Source organism: Tachyglossus aculeatus, chromosome 12 (genome assembly GCF_015852505.1).
Source record: "Tachyglossus aculeatus isolate mTacAcu1 chromosome 12, mTacAcu1.pri, whole genome shotgun sequence".
NCBI lineage: Eukaryota > Metazoa > Chordata > Mammalia > Monotremata > Tachyglossidae > Tachyglossus > Tachyglossus aculeatus.
Genome location: NC_052077.1, coordinates 7,368,896 through 7,387,351, shown reverse-complemented (window position 1 = coordinate 7,387,351; position 18,456 = coordinate 7,368,896).

Sequence of the window (18,456 nt, the reverse complement as noted above, 5' to 3'; positions counted from 1 at the left end):
ACAGTAAGGGGTACTCTTTGCATGTACCTAATGAGGAAGGGACAGCCTATCATGCATTTTACCAGACATGTCTACCCACATTGATGAAATTTCTCTGCTGGTAGTGTCAACTTTGAACTGAAGCCTGGCTAATATATAATATAACATATAATATAATAATATATTATATAATAATATATATTATAATAACAATATATTACATTTTAATTTTTATATTTTAATTATTTAAATATAATAATATATAATAATATATAATAATGTATATAATAATAATATATTACATTTAAATTTTTATATTTTAATTATTTTAAATATAATATAAATTTAATTATTTGAATAATATAATATATTTATATAATATACATATAATATATGTGTATGTGTGTGTGTTTATATTCATGAATGTATATACATTTATATGAATGATATATACGTGTCAGCATGGCCTAGTGGAAAGAGCACGGACTTGCAAATCAGAGGACCTGGGTTCTAGTCCCGGCTCTACCAATTGATTGCTGAGTGACCTTGGGTAAGTGAACTCACTTCTCTGTGCCTCAGGTACCTCATCTTTAAAATTTGCCAGTGACCCCCACATGGTATTCACCCTAGGGCTCAGTACAGTGCCTGGCACACAGTAAGCACTTAAATATCACAATTATTATTCTCATCACTTGGACAAGTCACTTAACTTCTTTGCCCCTCAGGTTCCCTGTTCTCCCTTCTCCTTAGACTGTGAGCACCGTGCAGACAAGAATTGTGTCCAATCTAATTAATTTGCATCTACCCCAGTGTTTAGAATAGTGTTTGACACACAGTAAGTGCTTAACAAATACCATAAAACAATTAGACAACTATAAAGAGAGCTTTGATGATGTCAATTATTTTTTTTGTCCTCACAGGTCTCAAAAGTCTTAACAAAAACTATCATCTCCATTTACTGGCAAGAAAATTTGAGGCTTGCCTAAGTGATTGGTCAAAGGAAATTTTGAAAAAGTGCCATTCAATCAATCAAGGGTAATTATTGAGGGCTTACTGTGTGCAGAGTGCTGTACTAAAAGCTTTGGAGGGTATAAAGGAGTCAAAGACACAATCCCTACCCTCAAGAGGATTAGAGTCTAGCAGCAGTCTGAGTCCATGACTTAATCCTCTCTACCTGACACAGTAAATTCCTGGTGCAAAGATTATGTGCTTGTGTCATGAGGAAGCCCACCACTAAACCCAGAACAAATCAAATCTTTTCTTTACAAATCAGGCCAGTTCCAGCTCAAACTCAATATTTTCCAAATGACATTTAAATCGGCCCCTGGCTTTTTCAACGGCTTCAGACCAGTTCTGCTGACTGCCACACAGCCACCCTCTGGTGGTATGAACTCCTGACCATCAGAGACATCAGCGATTTGGCAAAACTATGAGGAGATCTGTTTGTACAGCATGGAATGAATTTCACACTACCTTTCTCCTTCAGGTCTGCACTGAAGGTTCCCTCCCTCTGGACAGGAGTAACACTGCTGTGACATTGGCTTCAATAAGCCACTTTTTATGATGTCTAATTGTGTGCAAATGTGTTAAAAGTGGTAGTTTTTAGCAAACAGTTATGGAACATATTACTATAAGGCAGTTGTTCATGGCGTGACAATGATTGGCCCCTGGCCACCTAAATGTTTTATTTAATAATGTGGGAATTTCAGCGTGTTTTCCTTTCATTATTTTTAACTTGAAAACAGGAACAGAAAGCCCCTTCTTTAAAGTTAAATCTTTACCGCTTAGAGTCTGTCAAAAGCAATATAAGCATCTGGATTTTTCAAGAGAGCTTTTGCAGGATGTTAACTTAATATACTGGCATATTTCATGCATGCATTTTAGATTTTGTATGTTTGAAACTATCACTACAGTTACCACCCAAAGATAACAGAACTTTTCAAGAGGGTAAACTTAGAAGCCCCAGTCTCTATGTAATGTTGCAAACCTGGGGTTCCAATTGCCAAACTTGCAATCAGAATGCAGTGTTTAATATGAAAACTGTTAAGGAATAATATTCACCAAGCTGAACCACTTCAGTTTATATGACAAAACGTCCAGTGTTTGAAAACCTACACCACCAAAACCTCTCGTAAGGTGCATTTACAGATGGATATTAGTTTCACATTGGAAGCATATTAATTTCAGCTCAAATATAACGCTCTCTATATTTCACATTATCTGGAGTTGATAATACACATTATTACATTTTGTTTGCAAAGTGTTTAAGATAAAAGAAAGTCACATTATAATTCTCCATGTAACAAAGTACTGAAATTTCACACCGATAGCATACACTTTTAAGTTGACTTCAAAGACCTTTCGAGAGACGCAATCTTTAAATGCGTTTGGAAATCTAGCTACAGCTCTGGCTAATAAAAAAGTCCATGATTACATATTACGCCCACGAACTCAGTCTTTAATGAGTGCATTGTAGTTACTTTGGTCCAGAATATCAGAGATCTGGGGGGAAAAAAGATGATTGTTTTCAACCCAGAAAGCACTCACATAAACATAAATTAAATTACTGGTCTGAGAAAAAGAAGTGTTGGAGGGGAAGAAAAAGACAATATTTCTTTACATATGGACTCTATAACTTCAGGAATACAGTAGGTATGTGTGTAATTGAATCAAGACCTATAAGAGAGAAGGGTAGTTTTCCCTTTAGTGAGACTGTTTCCTACCTTCTTCACGGTGGTCTGTTTACTGGGAGCTTTGGGAGTCGATATTTCTGGCTGTTGCCTTCAACTCCAGAACATCCTCAAGACTTTTCCCCTCATATATTGTCACAGTTACGTTTTCCTGGGAAAAAGAAAAAAAGAAGCATTCTGTCTTCACAGATAATAATAATGATAATTACAGTATTGCTTAAGAGCTTACTATATGTGCTAAATCCTATACTAAACCTAGGAGTAAATACAAGATAATCAGGTTGGACACAGTTTCTGTGTCCCAAATGGGTCTCACAGTCTAAGGGGGAAGGAGAATAGGTTTTGTGAATCTCCATTTTACACATCCAGAATACCCCTAGGTATATGTTCACACACCTTCTCCACACACCCTTAGGAACACACACACACAGATACACACACAAAATCGTTCCCACGCTGAACAGCATTTTGATTTGGTGGGTTGGTGGTGCAGGGTAGGACAGCAAAGTTATCTCCTACAGCGTCATCAATCATCAATTGTATTTATTGAGCGCTTACTATGTGCAGAGCACTGTACTAAGCGCTTGGGAAGTACAAGTTGGCAACATATAGAGACAGTTCCTACCCAACAGTGGGCACCTCTCCACCCTCCCCTAAGCAAGTGCAGAAGCAACATGGCCTAGTGGATTGAACACAGGCCTTGAAGTCAGAAGGACCTGGGTTCTAATCCTGTCTCTGGCACTTGTCTGCTGCGTGACCAGGGGCAAGTCACTTCACTTCTCTGGACCTCAGTTACCTCATCTTTAAAATGGGGATTAGGACTGTGATCCCCCTGTGGGACAGGGGCTGTGTCTAACCCGATTTGCTTGTATCTAATAACAATGATAATAATTATGGTATTTGTTAAGCACTTACTGTGTGCCAGACACTGTTCTAAGCACTGGGGTAGATACAAGATAATCAGGTTGGATCCAGTCCCTGTCCCACATGGAGCTCACAGCCTTAATCACCATTTTCCAGATTAGGTACCCGAGGCACAGAGAAGTGAAGTGATTTGCCCAAGATCACACCACAGACAAGGGGCAGAGTCTAGAGTACAGCGCCTCACACATAGTAAGCACTTACTATGTGTAAGCATAATACTACAATTATCATTATTATTAAGTGGTAAGGGGCAGAGAGGAGGGAAGGAAGGAAAGAGGGGAAAAGAGGGAGGGCCTTGCCCTTTCAGTTAGCCAGTCTCACATTTCCCATCCGATTCCCAGTCTCACTGCTAAGGCAGTGAGGTGGGAGAAGGAGCACAGCCCGACACAAATACATTCACTCAGTCTCTCTGTCTGCAGGCCGGAAGAGTCTGCTGAAGCTATCTTCAGAAGATGCCAACTACCCTCCCTTCAGAGATGAAAATTCACCTTATTCATTCAATCGTATTTATTGAGTGCTTACTGTGTGCAGAGCACTGTACTAAGATAATGATGGCATTTGTTAAGTGCTTACTACATGCAAAGACTTTTCTAAGTGCTGGGGGGGGGGGGTACAAGGTGATCAGGTTGTCCCACGTGGGGCTCACAGTCTTAATCCCTATTTTCCAGATGAGGTCACTGAGGCACAGAGAAGTTAAGTGACTTGCCCAAGGTCACACAGCAGACATGTGGCAAAGCCGACATTCGAACCCATGACCTCTGACTCCAAAGCCCAGGCTCTTTCCACTGAGCCACGCTATCATACGGAGTGGCTTAGTGGACAGAGGATAGAGTGGATAGGCCAGGTCACACAGCAGACAAGTGGTGGAGCCAGGAGTGGAACCCAGGTCCTACCGACTCCCAAGCCCCTGCTCTATCCACTAGACCACACTGCTTCTCTATCATAATTCCTATTATTATGGGTGTAATTCCTTCTCACATTTGTGTATGAAACATTAGATGAATTACCTAATTGTCTATCTCCCAAATTGCCCATCGCTCAGGGGAGTGGACTAGAACTTTCCTGTGGCATAGGGATGGGAGGCTCAATTAATTAAAACTTGTCAAGTCAGAGTGCTTGAAGTGAAAAGTGCAACAAATATTCCAGGATTAAGGCTATAATAAAAGAGATGGGGCAAAGATCATACCCAAGCAGAAGAAAAGTTATCTTTTTCTCAAACTTTAAAGCGAGCTTGACTTTGGACCCTGAGCCTTGTTCTAAGAGATGGTTTCTGATGATGCAGAATTTTAAATATTCTTATATGCTGCTAGGCCTAAAACCACATTTTAAGCTCTTAGGTGAAAGAAGGAACCTATAACTAGTGATCGGCAGACCATCTCCCAAGCGCTTAGTACAGTGCTCTGCACACAGTAAGCGCTCAATAAATATGATTGATGATGATGATGATGCTCTCCCTGCCAAGAAAGGTTCACCTTGAATCTCTTCAACGCCCTGAAGCATCGGCAGGAGGCAGAATGAATTAGGCTATACTGATAAATTCATGGTTTCGAATAAACTTGTGGGTGAGGGGAAATGCCATTCTGTTCAGCTTTCTCAAAGTCGACCAAGATTCAGGGATTGCTTTGTACTGCTCTGCTTTAAATAAACACAGATAATTAAATAAATCTTTGCGGCAGAAGAATAAAGCGTAAATCCAAATTCTGCCCAGCCAAGGGCCTCCTTGGCCCCTTTCCAGAAGCCGAAGGGCCAGGGTTAATTTGCATAAAATTGAACAGATTGCCACAGCTGCCATCCTTTTAATTCCAAGGCATAATCTCTCTGGGGTGATGTTCCACCCTGATTCAAGGAGACCTCCAGTGGGACACCACCCAAAGCTTCTAAAATCTTAAGTTTTGTGGGGGGATGAGCACCACTGTTAAACAGGAAGCCAGCCTGCTACCATTTTCTCATTTGGATGATTCATTTTGCTGTTCTGATTCTTCACAAACCTCTCATTGGAGATAGCCGGTGCTTTTTTTTCCAGGAGCTGTGGGGAGAGGGGGAGGAGACCCTAGATATTGATTATTTGGCTCCATTATCAACTGGTAGACTGTGAGCCCACTGTTGGGTAGGGACTGTCTCTATATGTTGCCAATTTGTACTTCCCAAGCGCTTAGTACAGTGCTCTGCACATAGTAAGCGCTCAATAAATACGATTGATGATGATGATGATGGTAGATCCACAGAGAAGAGAAGCAGTGTGGCTCAGTGGAAAGAGCACGGGCTTGGGAGCCAGAGGCCATGGGTTCTAATGCTGGCAGCGGCACTTGTCAGCTGTGTGACTTTGGGCAAGTCACTTAACTTCTCTGGGCCTCAGTTACCTCATCTGTAAAATGGGGATTAAGACTAGGAGCCCCACATGGGACAACCTGATCACCTTGTATCCCCCCCAGCACTTAGAACAGTGCTTCACACATAGTAAGCGCTTAACAAATGCCATCATTATTATTATTATTATTATTATATCAGGGAAGCAGCATGGCCTAGTGGATAGAGCGTGGGCCTGGAGGTTAGAAGGACCTGGGTTCTGATCCAGGCTCCACCACTTGTCAGTTGAGTGACCTTGGGCAAGCCATTTCACTTCTCTGTGCCTCAGTTACCTCATCTGTGAAATGGGGAGACTGGGAGCCCCAGATGGGACAGGGACTGTGTTCCACCCGATTAACTTGGATCTAGCCCAGCTCTTAGAACAGTGCTTGACATACAGTAAGTGCTTAAGAAATACTATTATTATGACTGTATTTGGCTACTTAAAGTAAACCTTGGAAGCTGAAAAATTTGGATACCCTTCTTTTAGGGAATATGCTTTTTTCCGAGTCTGCCACATATTATTTATGATCCTATGACTACTACCAGTCACTGATGATGTCACATTTGGCTTTTTGCATCCTTTTCATCACCCCAGTTTCAACTCCAGGAAACCCCAAACTTCAGGGAGATGGGCGAAGATGTCAAAAAGCATGTGCTAGGACTTATCACGCCCAAAACGTGCTGAGAACACAGACACGATGTAATGCCGGATAGAGTGCTTTCACATCAGGATATCAACAGCTCTTCCTTTGTCAGTAGTCCTAAATGAATTGGAAGATTGCTGTTCTACAGTTTCTCAGTCAGAAGGGCTGTCAGCAGCCTCATGATGGCCATCTGGGGAAAACAAACTCTTGGCCCACATCAAGATGACGTAACATACAAGGAGCATTGGCAAGGACAGAGTGGATTATATTAAAAACCTATCATATTTGTTAGCTAACCATGGATGACAGCATTGGAGTGCACAATAAAAAGCTTTTATGATGCTGTGCAAATCCCACAAGTTTAACACACTTGTGTACATCTTGAGCTCATCTATTGGCCTGGAACAGAGTGAAATTTGGGGCTGTTCACTTTGGACTATAAAATGTGCATTATTTGTGCTTAGAAAAAAACCTCTAAATAGTCCTTCAGCACTAAATTTTGTAGATTGGCTTTCAGAGATTTTGACGGATACCTTTTCTTCCCTTTCTTCTGTGGTTTGGATTCCAAAATGCATGACCACAGATTTCCCTGTGAGTGGGGTTTGAAACAGGCTATATCTGCATGCGAAATTCAAAGAAAAGACTTGGGAAATTCCCTTTCTGACCAGATAAGTTGAATGGAATTTTTTTCAAAACTTTTTTTTCGGCCACATTGACATGAAGACAGCATGCTCTACCACAAAAATAAGCTGTCACTTCATTCCCGATTCTACGGACAGATGACACTGACACAGAAGAAATCGTTCTGTGCTCAGAAACCAGGCCAGGTGTGTTGATCGTGAAACTGGCAAGCTACAAAATGGTAGTCAACACAATCAGGTGGTTAGGTTAATATAATAAATCTAGCCCAATTATTGGATTGTGGTGTGTGCCCCCTATGGCAGTCTCATGTTTTGCTGATTGTCTATTATCATTATGAGATACTCCTCGAATAATACAAACTCTAAAAACTGGGACAGAATTTAGCTGTGGATTTAGGAAAGGAGAAACCATCCCAAACACCCTCCACTCCCTGCTCCCCCTTTCCAGCCCATGGGACCTTCAGGGTTTTGAAAAATATTCTGCAGGTGCCACAGGCCTTGCAGTAGGGTTAACTGCTCTCTCTTGAACTTTGTGAGGAAACACACACACACACACACACACACACACACGAGGAATTTGCCTCTGCAAATCACAGGTGAGAGGAATTTATGATTCAAGTTTGAACTGTCAGTAGATTCACAAACAGACTCTCTTGCCTCTTCACTTCAAAAATGGAAGAAAATAGCATGAATGGATTTACTGTGACTTGCCACTGCCTTGCTGTATGCCAGGAAGTGTCCCTGGTGGGGCCTGAATTTCTTTCTATTAAAAAGGTGAACTGTAAAGTCGATTTTGAAAATTTAATCCTTATAATTTAAGCCCTTATTTGTTTCACATGAGCTAACTTCCAGATTGTTACTGAAACAAATTTTCTTTTATTTGTATATTCAAATAAGGATGATTCACTTAAAAATCAGTCCCACTGAACTACATTTGCATATCCTAATTAGTTTAACATGTCTACTTTCCATTGACATGTTTTTCAAATAAGTGCTTTTGAAGAATAGTAAAACTTCACTAACATCTAAAGACTGTAAGTTCACAAAAAAAGTTGACATGCATACTGGCTAAAAAAAGCAAGAATTTCAGTGTGTGGCAAAGAGGATGCGGATTTGATTCCTGCTTCATAATGGAGATCTGATTCTTGTACACTGTGTTCCAGGATGTGGGTGACTTCAAGGCCATTTGTATAACCAACACAGACAATGCAAGGGGGTGGAGTTCACTGGACATTTTGAGTCTTTTTCAGGATGATTGTTTACCATTTTTTTTTTGAATATTGGGAACTTTTGAATTCCAGAGGAAGCCAAAGAGCAGAGGATTGGACAAATGGCTTGGATGGAAAAAGAAAGAGTCCCTGAAAGTCAGACAAAAATGAAAGCATTCAACTAACCAGGACATCCAAATCACTCTGAGTGCTACCAACCTTACAAAAATGCCCCTTGAGCTTCTGGAAGTTCCAATTGACTATTAGTCCCTAATCACTAGCTGACAGGAGGTCGGGTAGATATTGGTGACTAGTTTTCTCCTCTCTGATAGATGTAAATCCTGCATGCTAGCCACACCTCTGTTTCCTACGTGATTTCTCTCAAAGACATGTTTGGACATATACATTTTTCAGGCTTACTTTCTTGGCTGGTCATTCAGCCACCTGAACTTCAGGTCCTCCTGGAAAATGGGGACTGGAACCAGGCAGAATGACTACTGGAAAAGTAAGAGTGAGTGTTGGGGGGATAAAGGGTTAATGTTGAGGTTTCCCCGTTTCCAGGAGCACCAGCTCCCCAAGATGAGGGAAACGAAGTGGCCTGTGTCTAAAGCACTAGGGGAGATTTCAACCCCAACAGAGACTTGCTAGTGGCAACTGAAATCTGACTAGGAAGGCTGCTGAAGTATAGGTGGGACTGACCACCTGCAAACTGCTCTGTGTCCTCATCATAGGAGAAGCAGCATAGCCTAGTGGATAGAGCACGTGCTTGGTAGTCAGAAGGACCTGGATTCTAATCCCGGCTCCACCACTTCTCTGCTGCATGACCTTGGGCAAGTCCCTTAACTTCTCTGTGCCTCAGTTATCTCAGCAGTGAAATGGAAATTAAGACTGTGGGCTCCATGTGGGACAGATATTGTGTCCAACCTGATTCGCTTGAATCTACCCCAGCACTTAGAACAGTGATTGACAGCCAATAAGCACTAGCAAATATCATCATTATTAGAATTGCTGTTATTACTATTATTAACTTGTACTTCCCAGTACAGTGCTCTGCACACAGTAAGCGCTCAATAAATACGATTGATGATGATGATGATGATGATTACAGAGACCAGACACATGCAGCAGCAAAGGTGATGATGTTTACCTAGTGAGAGATACAGGGAACGTGTCTACCAGCTCTGTTATGTTGAACTTTCTGTTGAGCACTCAATAAATATGGTTATGCCAAGCATATGAAACATATAAACTCAGCCCTCTAACTCTCCCACCTTCAAAGTCTTATTACAATTACATCTCCTCCAAGAAGTCTTCCCAACTAAGCCCTAATTTTCCTTATTCCCCCTCCCTTCTGCATCTCCTTTTTAATTGGATTGGTAATAATAATAATTATAGTACTTAATAATAATAATAATAATGGCATTTATTAAGCACTTACTGTGTGCAAAGCACTGTTCTAAGCACTGGGGAGGTTACAAGATGATCAGGTTGTCCCCCGGGGGGCTCACAGTCTCAATCCCCATTTTACAGATGAGGTAACTGAGGCCCAGAGAAGTGAAGTGACTTGCCCAAAGTCACACAGCTGACAAGTGGTGGCGCCAGGATTTGAACCCATGACCTCTGACTCCAAAGCCCGGGCTCTTTCCACTGAGCCACGCTGCTTCTCTAAGCTTCTAAGCTTCTGTTAAGCACTTACTATGTGCCAAGCACTGTTCTAATCACTGGAGTATGGAGTATAACTCTGTTGTGCTCTTGCATGCGTTTAGTACGGCATTTTCCACATAGTAATCTCTCAATGAATACAGATTCACTGAATATTCAAAGAACAGGTGACTCTGTTGGATGAATTAAATCTGTTCTGGCTGGTACTTAAACCCCAACGGCGTCACTTGCAAATGGGAAATGGAATACGGGGTATATTGGGGTACTGGTTAACAGTGAACATGATTGGTTCTTATTTATACAGAATTCAGTGTGTGTGAGCTTTGAGGGATTCCATGGGACATGTGTTGTATGCCCACCCGTTGTTGGGTAAGGGACCATCTCTATATGTTGCCGACTTGTACTTACCAAGTGTACAGTGCTCTGCACACAGTAAGTGCTCAATAAATACGACTGACAATGAGTGAATCACAGGTTATACTATAATCCTTTGTTTCTAAATCCTAGATTCCCTTCACATTACGAACATTATGTGCTTAATGATGTTTTCAGTGATGTGGGGAGGGAGGTAGTATCCTCTCCCCTTTTCTGTTGGCCGCAGCTTGTTATGGACAGGGAACGTGTCTGCTAAGTGTTGTATTGTACTCTCCCGAGCACCTACTGCACTGCTCTGCACATAGTAAATGTTCAATAAATACCATTCATTGATTGATTGCAGATCCTGGGGGAGGAAGGAAAGAAAGTAGGGAAGGGAGGGGGGGAGAAAGAGAAGAAAGGAGGGAAGACTGGAAGGAAGAGAGAGGAGAGTGGGAGAAAGGAAGGAATGGAAGAAAGGAAGAAAGGGAAGAGGGGGCAAAAAAGGAGGAATGGGAGGGAAGGAAGGAGAAGAAGAAAGAAAGGGGGGGAAGGAGGGAAGAAGAGCGGAGAAGGGGAAGGAAGAAAGGAGAGAAAGGAGGGAAGAAAGAAGAGGAGAAGGGAGGGAAGAAATGAAGGCGGGGAGGGAAGAAAGGAGGGGAGAAGGGAGGGAAAAAGGGAACGGAGAAGGGAGGGAAAGTGGAATAATCCTTCTCCCTTGTGACACTGCTTCTTCTCTACCAAGCAGATCGTCAATTCTAGGGCAATCCCAAGGATGTATTTTTCCACCTGCTTGTCCCACTACAATTTCATTCTCCCATCCCCTACAAAGTTACCTATCCATTCCTTGGGCTTAATCATTATTCCCTCTTCTTAGAAAGGGTAGAAATGCCCACAGTAGTCTCTATTTTCCTACTGTGTTGCCAACTTGTACTTTCTAAGTGCTTAGTACCATGCTCTGCACACAGTAAGTGCTCAATAAATACAACTGAACGAATGATTGAATACTAAGGAATGATATACTCAGGAAAATCTGGCCAGCTAGACTGTATTTTATTTTGAGGAAACAAGAGCCATAGAAGTCATCAGAAAGATTCCTTAAAATTCTATTTCCTTATTTGAAACTTTTCACTGGTACTATTATACATTCTGTCCATAAATGCCATCATGTGAAAACAGTTGTCATTTAAGAAATGAGGCCTCTTCTTTTGACCCAGGTATTACAATTAATTTCACAATGGGTTTGTGGAGTATCCTTGGAGAAGAAGCATGGCCTAATGGAAAGAGCACGAGCCGGGAGATCTGGGGACCTGGGTTCTAATTTTGGGTCTGCCACTTGCCTGCTGTATGACTTTGGATGAGTCACTTAGCTTCTCTTTGCCTGAGAATCCTCATCTGTAAAATCAGGATTTAATACCTGTTCTACCTCCCCTCTGGACTCTAAGTTCCTCATGGGACAGGGATTGTTTCTGACCTGACTACCTCCAGCACTTAGTATAGCTCTGGGCACATAGTAAGTAAGCAAATACCACAGTTACTGTGTTATTAATAATAATATGACATTATAGAAAGACAGTGGGCAAGGCCAATATGATACAAGGCAGCTTTAGAGTGAATTATTGATCCCAAATATGTACAGCTTTTCCCCTGCTCTAGCCAATCAATAACCAGTCCCAAGATTTGCTATGCGGTTGAAAGGAAGTACCTAGAATGTATTGAGAGTTAGAAGAAAATGACATTACTGATGGAAGGGCTTTTTTTTCCACTTTCTGTTTCCTTCCAAGGATTATAAGAGGGGGGTGAAGAGGATGGAAAAATAGAGGTGAAGGAAAAGTTTCTCTTAAATCTTAAACAGAATATGCAGCTGATAAAATATATGATTATGCATTATAAATATTTTTTCATACTAATGTCTGTCTCCCTTGTAGACTGTATATATACTTGTGTATATATGTACATATTTATTCTATTTATTTTATTAATGATGTGTATGTATCTACAGTTCTATTTAGTTATATTGATGCCTGTCTACTTGTTTAGCTTTGTCGTCTGTCTCCCCCCTTCTAGACTGTGAGCACGTTGTTGGGCAGGGATTGTTTCTATTTGCTGCCAAATTGTACTTTCCAAACGCTTAGTACACTGCTGTGCACACAGTAAGTGCTCAATAAATATGATTGAATGAATGAATGAATGACTGTAAGCTCTTCACAGGCAGGGCACGTACCTGCTGATTCTGTAGTATTGACCTCTCCCAAGCCCTTAATACAATGCTCTGCACAGAGTAAGAGTTCAATAAGCACAGTTGTTCAATTGGTTGTTCGAAAAAATAAACCCATACCTTCAAAATGGTGTCAGTCGGTTTTACATGAAACCTGACAGGGACACGTATATACTCAATCTCTCTCTGGCTCTCTGTCCCCTGTCTGTCTCTCTAACACATTTCCTTGAACAAGAAGATTTAGAAACAATCCGTGAGGAAGTGGAGAGCACAAGTGGGAGGGTATTTGTGCTACAGATGAAATAAGTATAAAAAATGTCACGTATGGGGGTTCTGCCCTCCCTCGCTTGTGTGGGAAACAAGACGAGGTGCTTGGCAGATCTTGTCAACAGTGTGTGAAGCAGAGCTCCTACAATGCTTTGGCAGCACTGCTTTCCACCAGAAATACCAGAACTCACATAGTATGTGTCTGTGATTCGTGCCTGATGGCAGTACAGTAAAGGCCTTATCACATACTTGCTGTGAAATAATGGGCTGATGAGGCCTGTGGTGTAGTGTACACCCCTGTTAATCATATTAATGCTGTAAGTCTCATGGGCTACCATAAAAGTACTACTATGGGAGAAAGCCTGCTTCTTGACTTTCCAGATTCCTTAAGATAAATACATGAAATGCAAGGGCTACTTCAATTTCTACTCTTGTCCGCAGTTGCCACTATGAAGCTGAGCTATCTATTGTCACCCAGAAATGCTCCATCCCTCCCTTTTCAGCTTAGGAAGGCCTAAGTTCCTTCTGACCCCTGAAACCTAGTTCATAATAATCAGTCTGAGAAGAATCGGCATTGTACAAAGATAAACTATAATCTGGAATAGGTTGATGGCTTCTTTTTATAGTATTCTAAATGAAGAACAGATGCACATACCATAACTGCTTATTTCCCATTTGATGATTAGTCTCTCTTTTTTTCCACCGCTTTCCTGCTCTGTAGCAAACATGTTTAGTGGACATCTTTTTCATGAATGTGTGTGGTTGGTAGCAGTGGTGTTTCATCAGTGCTTAGAACAGTGCTTTGCACATAGTAAGCGCTTAACAAATACCACCATCATTATTATTATTATTATCAAAGAAAATCATTTGAACCTCAGTGGCTGGAATCTATGCTAGCAATATTTCATTCATTCTTCCCCATTTCAAAGCCTTATTGAAGGGACATCTCCTCCAAGAGGCCCTCCCAGACTAAGCCCCACTTTTCCATCGCCCTGACTTGCTCCCTCTGCTCCTTCCACCTCCCAGTCCCACAGAAGCAGCTGGCTCGGAGGAAAGAGCACGGGCTTGGGAGTCAGAGGTCATGGGTTCTAATCCCAGTTCTGCCACTTGTCAGCTGTGTTACTTTGGGCAAGTCACTTAACTTCTCTGTGCCTCAGTTCCCTCATCTGGAAAATGGGGATTAAGACTGTGAGCCCCATGTGGGACAATCTGATTACCTTGTATCCCCCCAGCACTTAGAACAGTGTACACTTAGCACTTAGAACAGCACATAGTAAGCACTTAACAAATGCCATCATCATTATTATTATTATTATTATCACATGTACATTTGTGATTTTATTTATTTGTATTGGTGTCTGTCATCCCCCCTCTAGACTGTAAACTCATGTGGGCAGAGAATGTCACTGTTTATTGTTGTATTATATTCTCCCAAGCGCTTCGTAGAGTGCTCTGCACACAGTAAGTGCTCAAAAAATATGATTGGATGAATTGAATAAATACTATTGAATGAATTCATTTATTGAGCACTTACTTTCATTCATTCAATCGTTGCCACCCAGAAACGCTCAATCCCTCCCTTTTTAGCTCAGGAAGGCATAAGTCCCCTCTGACTCATGAAATCTAGGTCATAATAATCAGTCTGAGAAGAATCAGCACTGTACAAAGATAAACTATAATCTGGAATAGGTTGATGGCTTCTCTTTAAACAGAATTCCCTGCCACAGTGAGCTTACAGTCTAGTTGGGGAAACAGACATTAATATGGATAAATGAATTAAAGATATGGACATAAGTGCTGGGAGAGGGGATGAATAAAGGGAGCAAGTCAGGGTGATGCAGAAGGAAGTGGGTAAAGAGGAAAGGAGCATTTGTATGTCAGCTCTGGCCTAGGGAAATCATTTGCTGGCAGGAGCTTCTGATCTGGTGTGTAGTAAGGTAAACTGTGGTTAAATGCAAAGGATGAGATGGTATTCACCAAAGGCCTTAAGGTGAGGTGACAAGGACAGAACAAATGAGAGAATAATAATGGGGAGAATAATCCCCTTTTTACAGATGAAGTAACTGAGGTACAGAGAAGTTAAATGACTTGCCCAAGGTCACCCAGCAGGCAAGTGGCAGAACTGGGATTAGAACCCATGTCCTTCTAACTTCAAGTCCCATGCTCTATCCCCTAGGCCACACTGTTCTACACTGAAAGCTCCTTGTAGGCAAGGAATTTGTCTACCAACTCCACTGCCCTGTACTCTCCCAAGCTCAATAATAACCGATAATAACAACTGTGATTTTTTTTTTAAGTGCTTGCTATGTGCCAAGTACTGTATTGAGCTCTGGGGAAGATAGAAGATAATTCGATCCCGTAGAAGGCTCACAAGTTAAGTAGGAGGGAGAACAGATACTGAATCTCCGTTTTGCAGATGGGGGAACTGAAGTATAGAAAAGTAAGGAAACTTGCCGAGGGCCACAAAGCAGGTACAGGCAGAGCTAGGATTAGAAGAGTCCACGTCCTCTGGTCCTCAAGCCCTTGCTCTTTCCACTAAGCACTCAAACACCACCGATTGATCCCTGAGGGTAGGGAAGTCTAATGTGAAGGGCACAGGCTTGGCAGTCAGAGGACCTCGGTTCTAATCTCAGCTCCGCCACTTGTCTGCTGTGTGACCTTGGGCAAGTTGCTTAACTTCCTTTTGCCTCAGTTTTCTTATCTGTAAAATGGGAATTAAATCCTACCCTCTCTACTTAGACTGCAAACCCTATGTGGGACAGAGACTGTGTCTAACCGGAATAACTTATATTTACCCCAGCACTTAGAATAGTACTTGGCACATAACAGATATCAGAATTATCAATTATTATTATTATTATTCAATTTCCGTGCTTGATTCAGCACTGGATGGTTCACCATAAATCACAGTGTAATACCGACTGCAACTACTAATACAGGGGCAAGACTGGCAATGCAGTAACCGCAGAAAATTTTACACCAGTAAGATGCGACCACCACTCTCATTACATTTCATCTTTTAAGCTACACAAGCCAGCAAACCTGCTTTTCTAGTAGAATGTGGTTCTTCTATGAGCTTTAAATGTTATTTAAATGTTACTGAGCATCAAGAGTAAATCTGTATCATTGGTTATGTTTGTGATCTTTTCATTTCTAAGGTTAGGCTAGTGGGGCTGTATATATGTATATATGTTTGTACATATTTATTACTCTATTTATTTATTTATTTTACTTGTGCATAGCTATTCTATTTATTTTATTTTGTTAGTATGTTTGGTTTTGTTCTCTGTCTCCCCCTTTTAGACTGTAAGCCCACAGTTGGGTAGGGACTGTATATGTTGCCAATTTGTACTTCCCAAGCGCTTAGTACAATGCTCTGCACACAATAAGCGCTCAATAAATACGATTGATGTTGACTGATGATGGGGCTCGCAAAAACACTACTCTTCCTTTCAACTTCACCAAGGGACAATTTTTTCCCCCCAAACTTTCACTGTATTGTATTAGAGAAGCAGCGTGGCTCAGTGGAAAGAGCATAGGCTTGGGAGTCAGAGGTCTTGGGTTCAAATCCCGGCACCAGCAATTGTCAGCAGTGAGACTTTGGGCAAGTCATTTAACTTCTCCATGCCTCAGTTACCTCATCTGTAAAATGGGGATTAAGATTGTGAGCCCCACGTGGGACAACTTGATCACTTTGTATCCCCCCAGTGCTTAGAACAGTGCTTTGCACAAAGTAAGTGCTTAACAAATATTATTATTATAATCAAATAAGCCACTTTCTCCCCCAGTGCCTAAGACTCTCCCTTGCAGTGAGTCCCTAGAGAGACCCTTTCAGTTTGTCAGTCCATGGCAGCACCATTTACTGAATTTCTTCAAATCAACAATAACTCATTCTGCCTTGGCATAACAACGAGCAATTTTCCCCAAAGAAGTTATAAGTGTTTTACAGACATCATCCCATTAATTTTACTACTATCCAGAATGTAGGTCAGTACCACTAATCCTATTTTACAGATGAGGATAAGTGAGGCCAGAGAGAGTAATTTATTTACATGCACAAAGTCAGTGGCAGTGTTTAGAAAAGTTCTCAAATTCCATTCAACTGAACCACCGCTGATTTCAGACCTGAACACAGATGCTAATGATTTGACAGCAAGAGAAGACCTCCAATGCCAAAATTCAGACTGTTTCTGGCCCATGTCTCTGCAGCTATTAATGCGGCAGGGATGTTGGTTGATCTTCCCAAACTCCTGTGAATCAGTCATAAATTGCTGACCAACCACCTGCCTTAGGGCCAGGGAGACGGATGAGCCACAGAAACTTGGCGGCTTTCCTAAAACTTGAAGGTCCTGGGAGAGCCCTGATAGCACATGACCTGGGCTTTCTCTCTCAGACAGCCTCTTCCTCCCAAGCTGGGTGGCTGTCACACACCCCAACTGAAAAAAAAAAAATTATTAAGCGCTTCCTATGCGCCAAGCATGGTTCTAAGCACTGGGATAGATATAAAGTAGTGAGTGTGTCCCACGTGGGGCTCACAGTCTTAATCCCCATTTTACAGACGAGGTAACTGAGGCACAGAGAAGTTAAGTGGCTTGTCCAAGGTCACACAGCAGACAAGTGGTGAAGGTTCCTGTCTTCATCGTCCACGCCCTCACCACCATCCAGACTCCCATTGCCACCCTCTGTCATTCTTTGGGGCTTTTATCCTACTTTTAAAGCACTTTCTGATTTCAGATTCTCACCTCTATCCCTGATTTCTAATACTTTGCAGACCCACGAAGCAAAAATTACAAACCTCCCCAAGATTAATTACTGCTCCTCTGGGCTGGGGAACAGCCTAATTTAGCTCACTTGATGCTAAAAATGTCAGCCCTTAGGTGACTCCATAGATAGGACATGACCGAATCAATCAAAAGGTGGAGCAAATTATCTTAGACATGTGCTTAACAGTCATATCAGGGGCAAGGACAAAAGCTGAAATGTGATTCTTTGGGGAATTTTTCAACTAGAAAATCAATATACGGTAAATAGTTTCCTTCCGGGATGTGACGTCTAATTATTTCATGATCTAATTTTCTCCAGAGGAATAAATATTCTAGGATTCAGTAAGAACACAGGACCCATCCTCTGTTTCCCATAGCATGTCAAGATCATCCCCAAACTGAAAATTTGCCTCGTTGGTAAAATCCCAAACCCCAGCTGAAACAAGTGATTGGCCTGTCAAAAAGTTCAGAAAAATCTATATAACTATTCAAGGTGATATTTTCCTAGCTATTTTTGAGATCATCCAATTCTTCCATTGTTTTGAAAGCCCATTAATCAAGGCTTTTGGAAAACCTGGTATGTTTATGATAATCTTGCCCCATGCGGCTCACCAGAGCCAAATATATGCATCCTTCAAAAACGAAAAAAAGGAAGCAAAGGAAAAGTGGTTGGCTCCTTTTCCTCTGGTATTTTAAATCATCTTTCATCAGCTTCTTCTACCCCAGTAACATTACACACTACGGGCTTGTCTAAGTG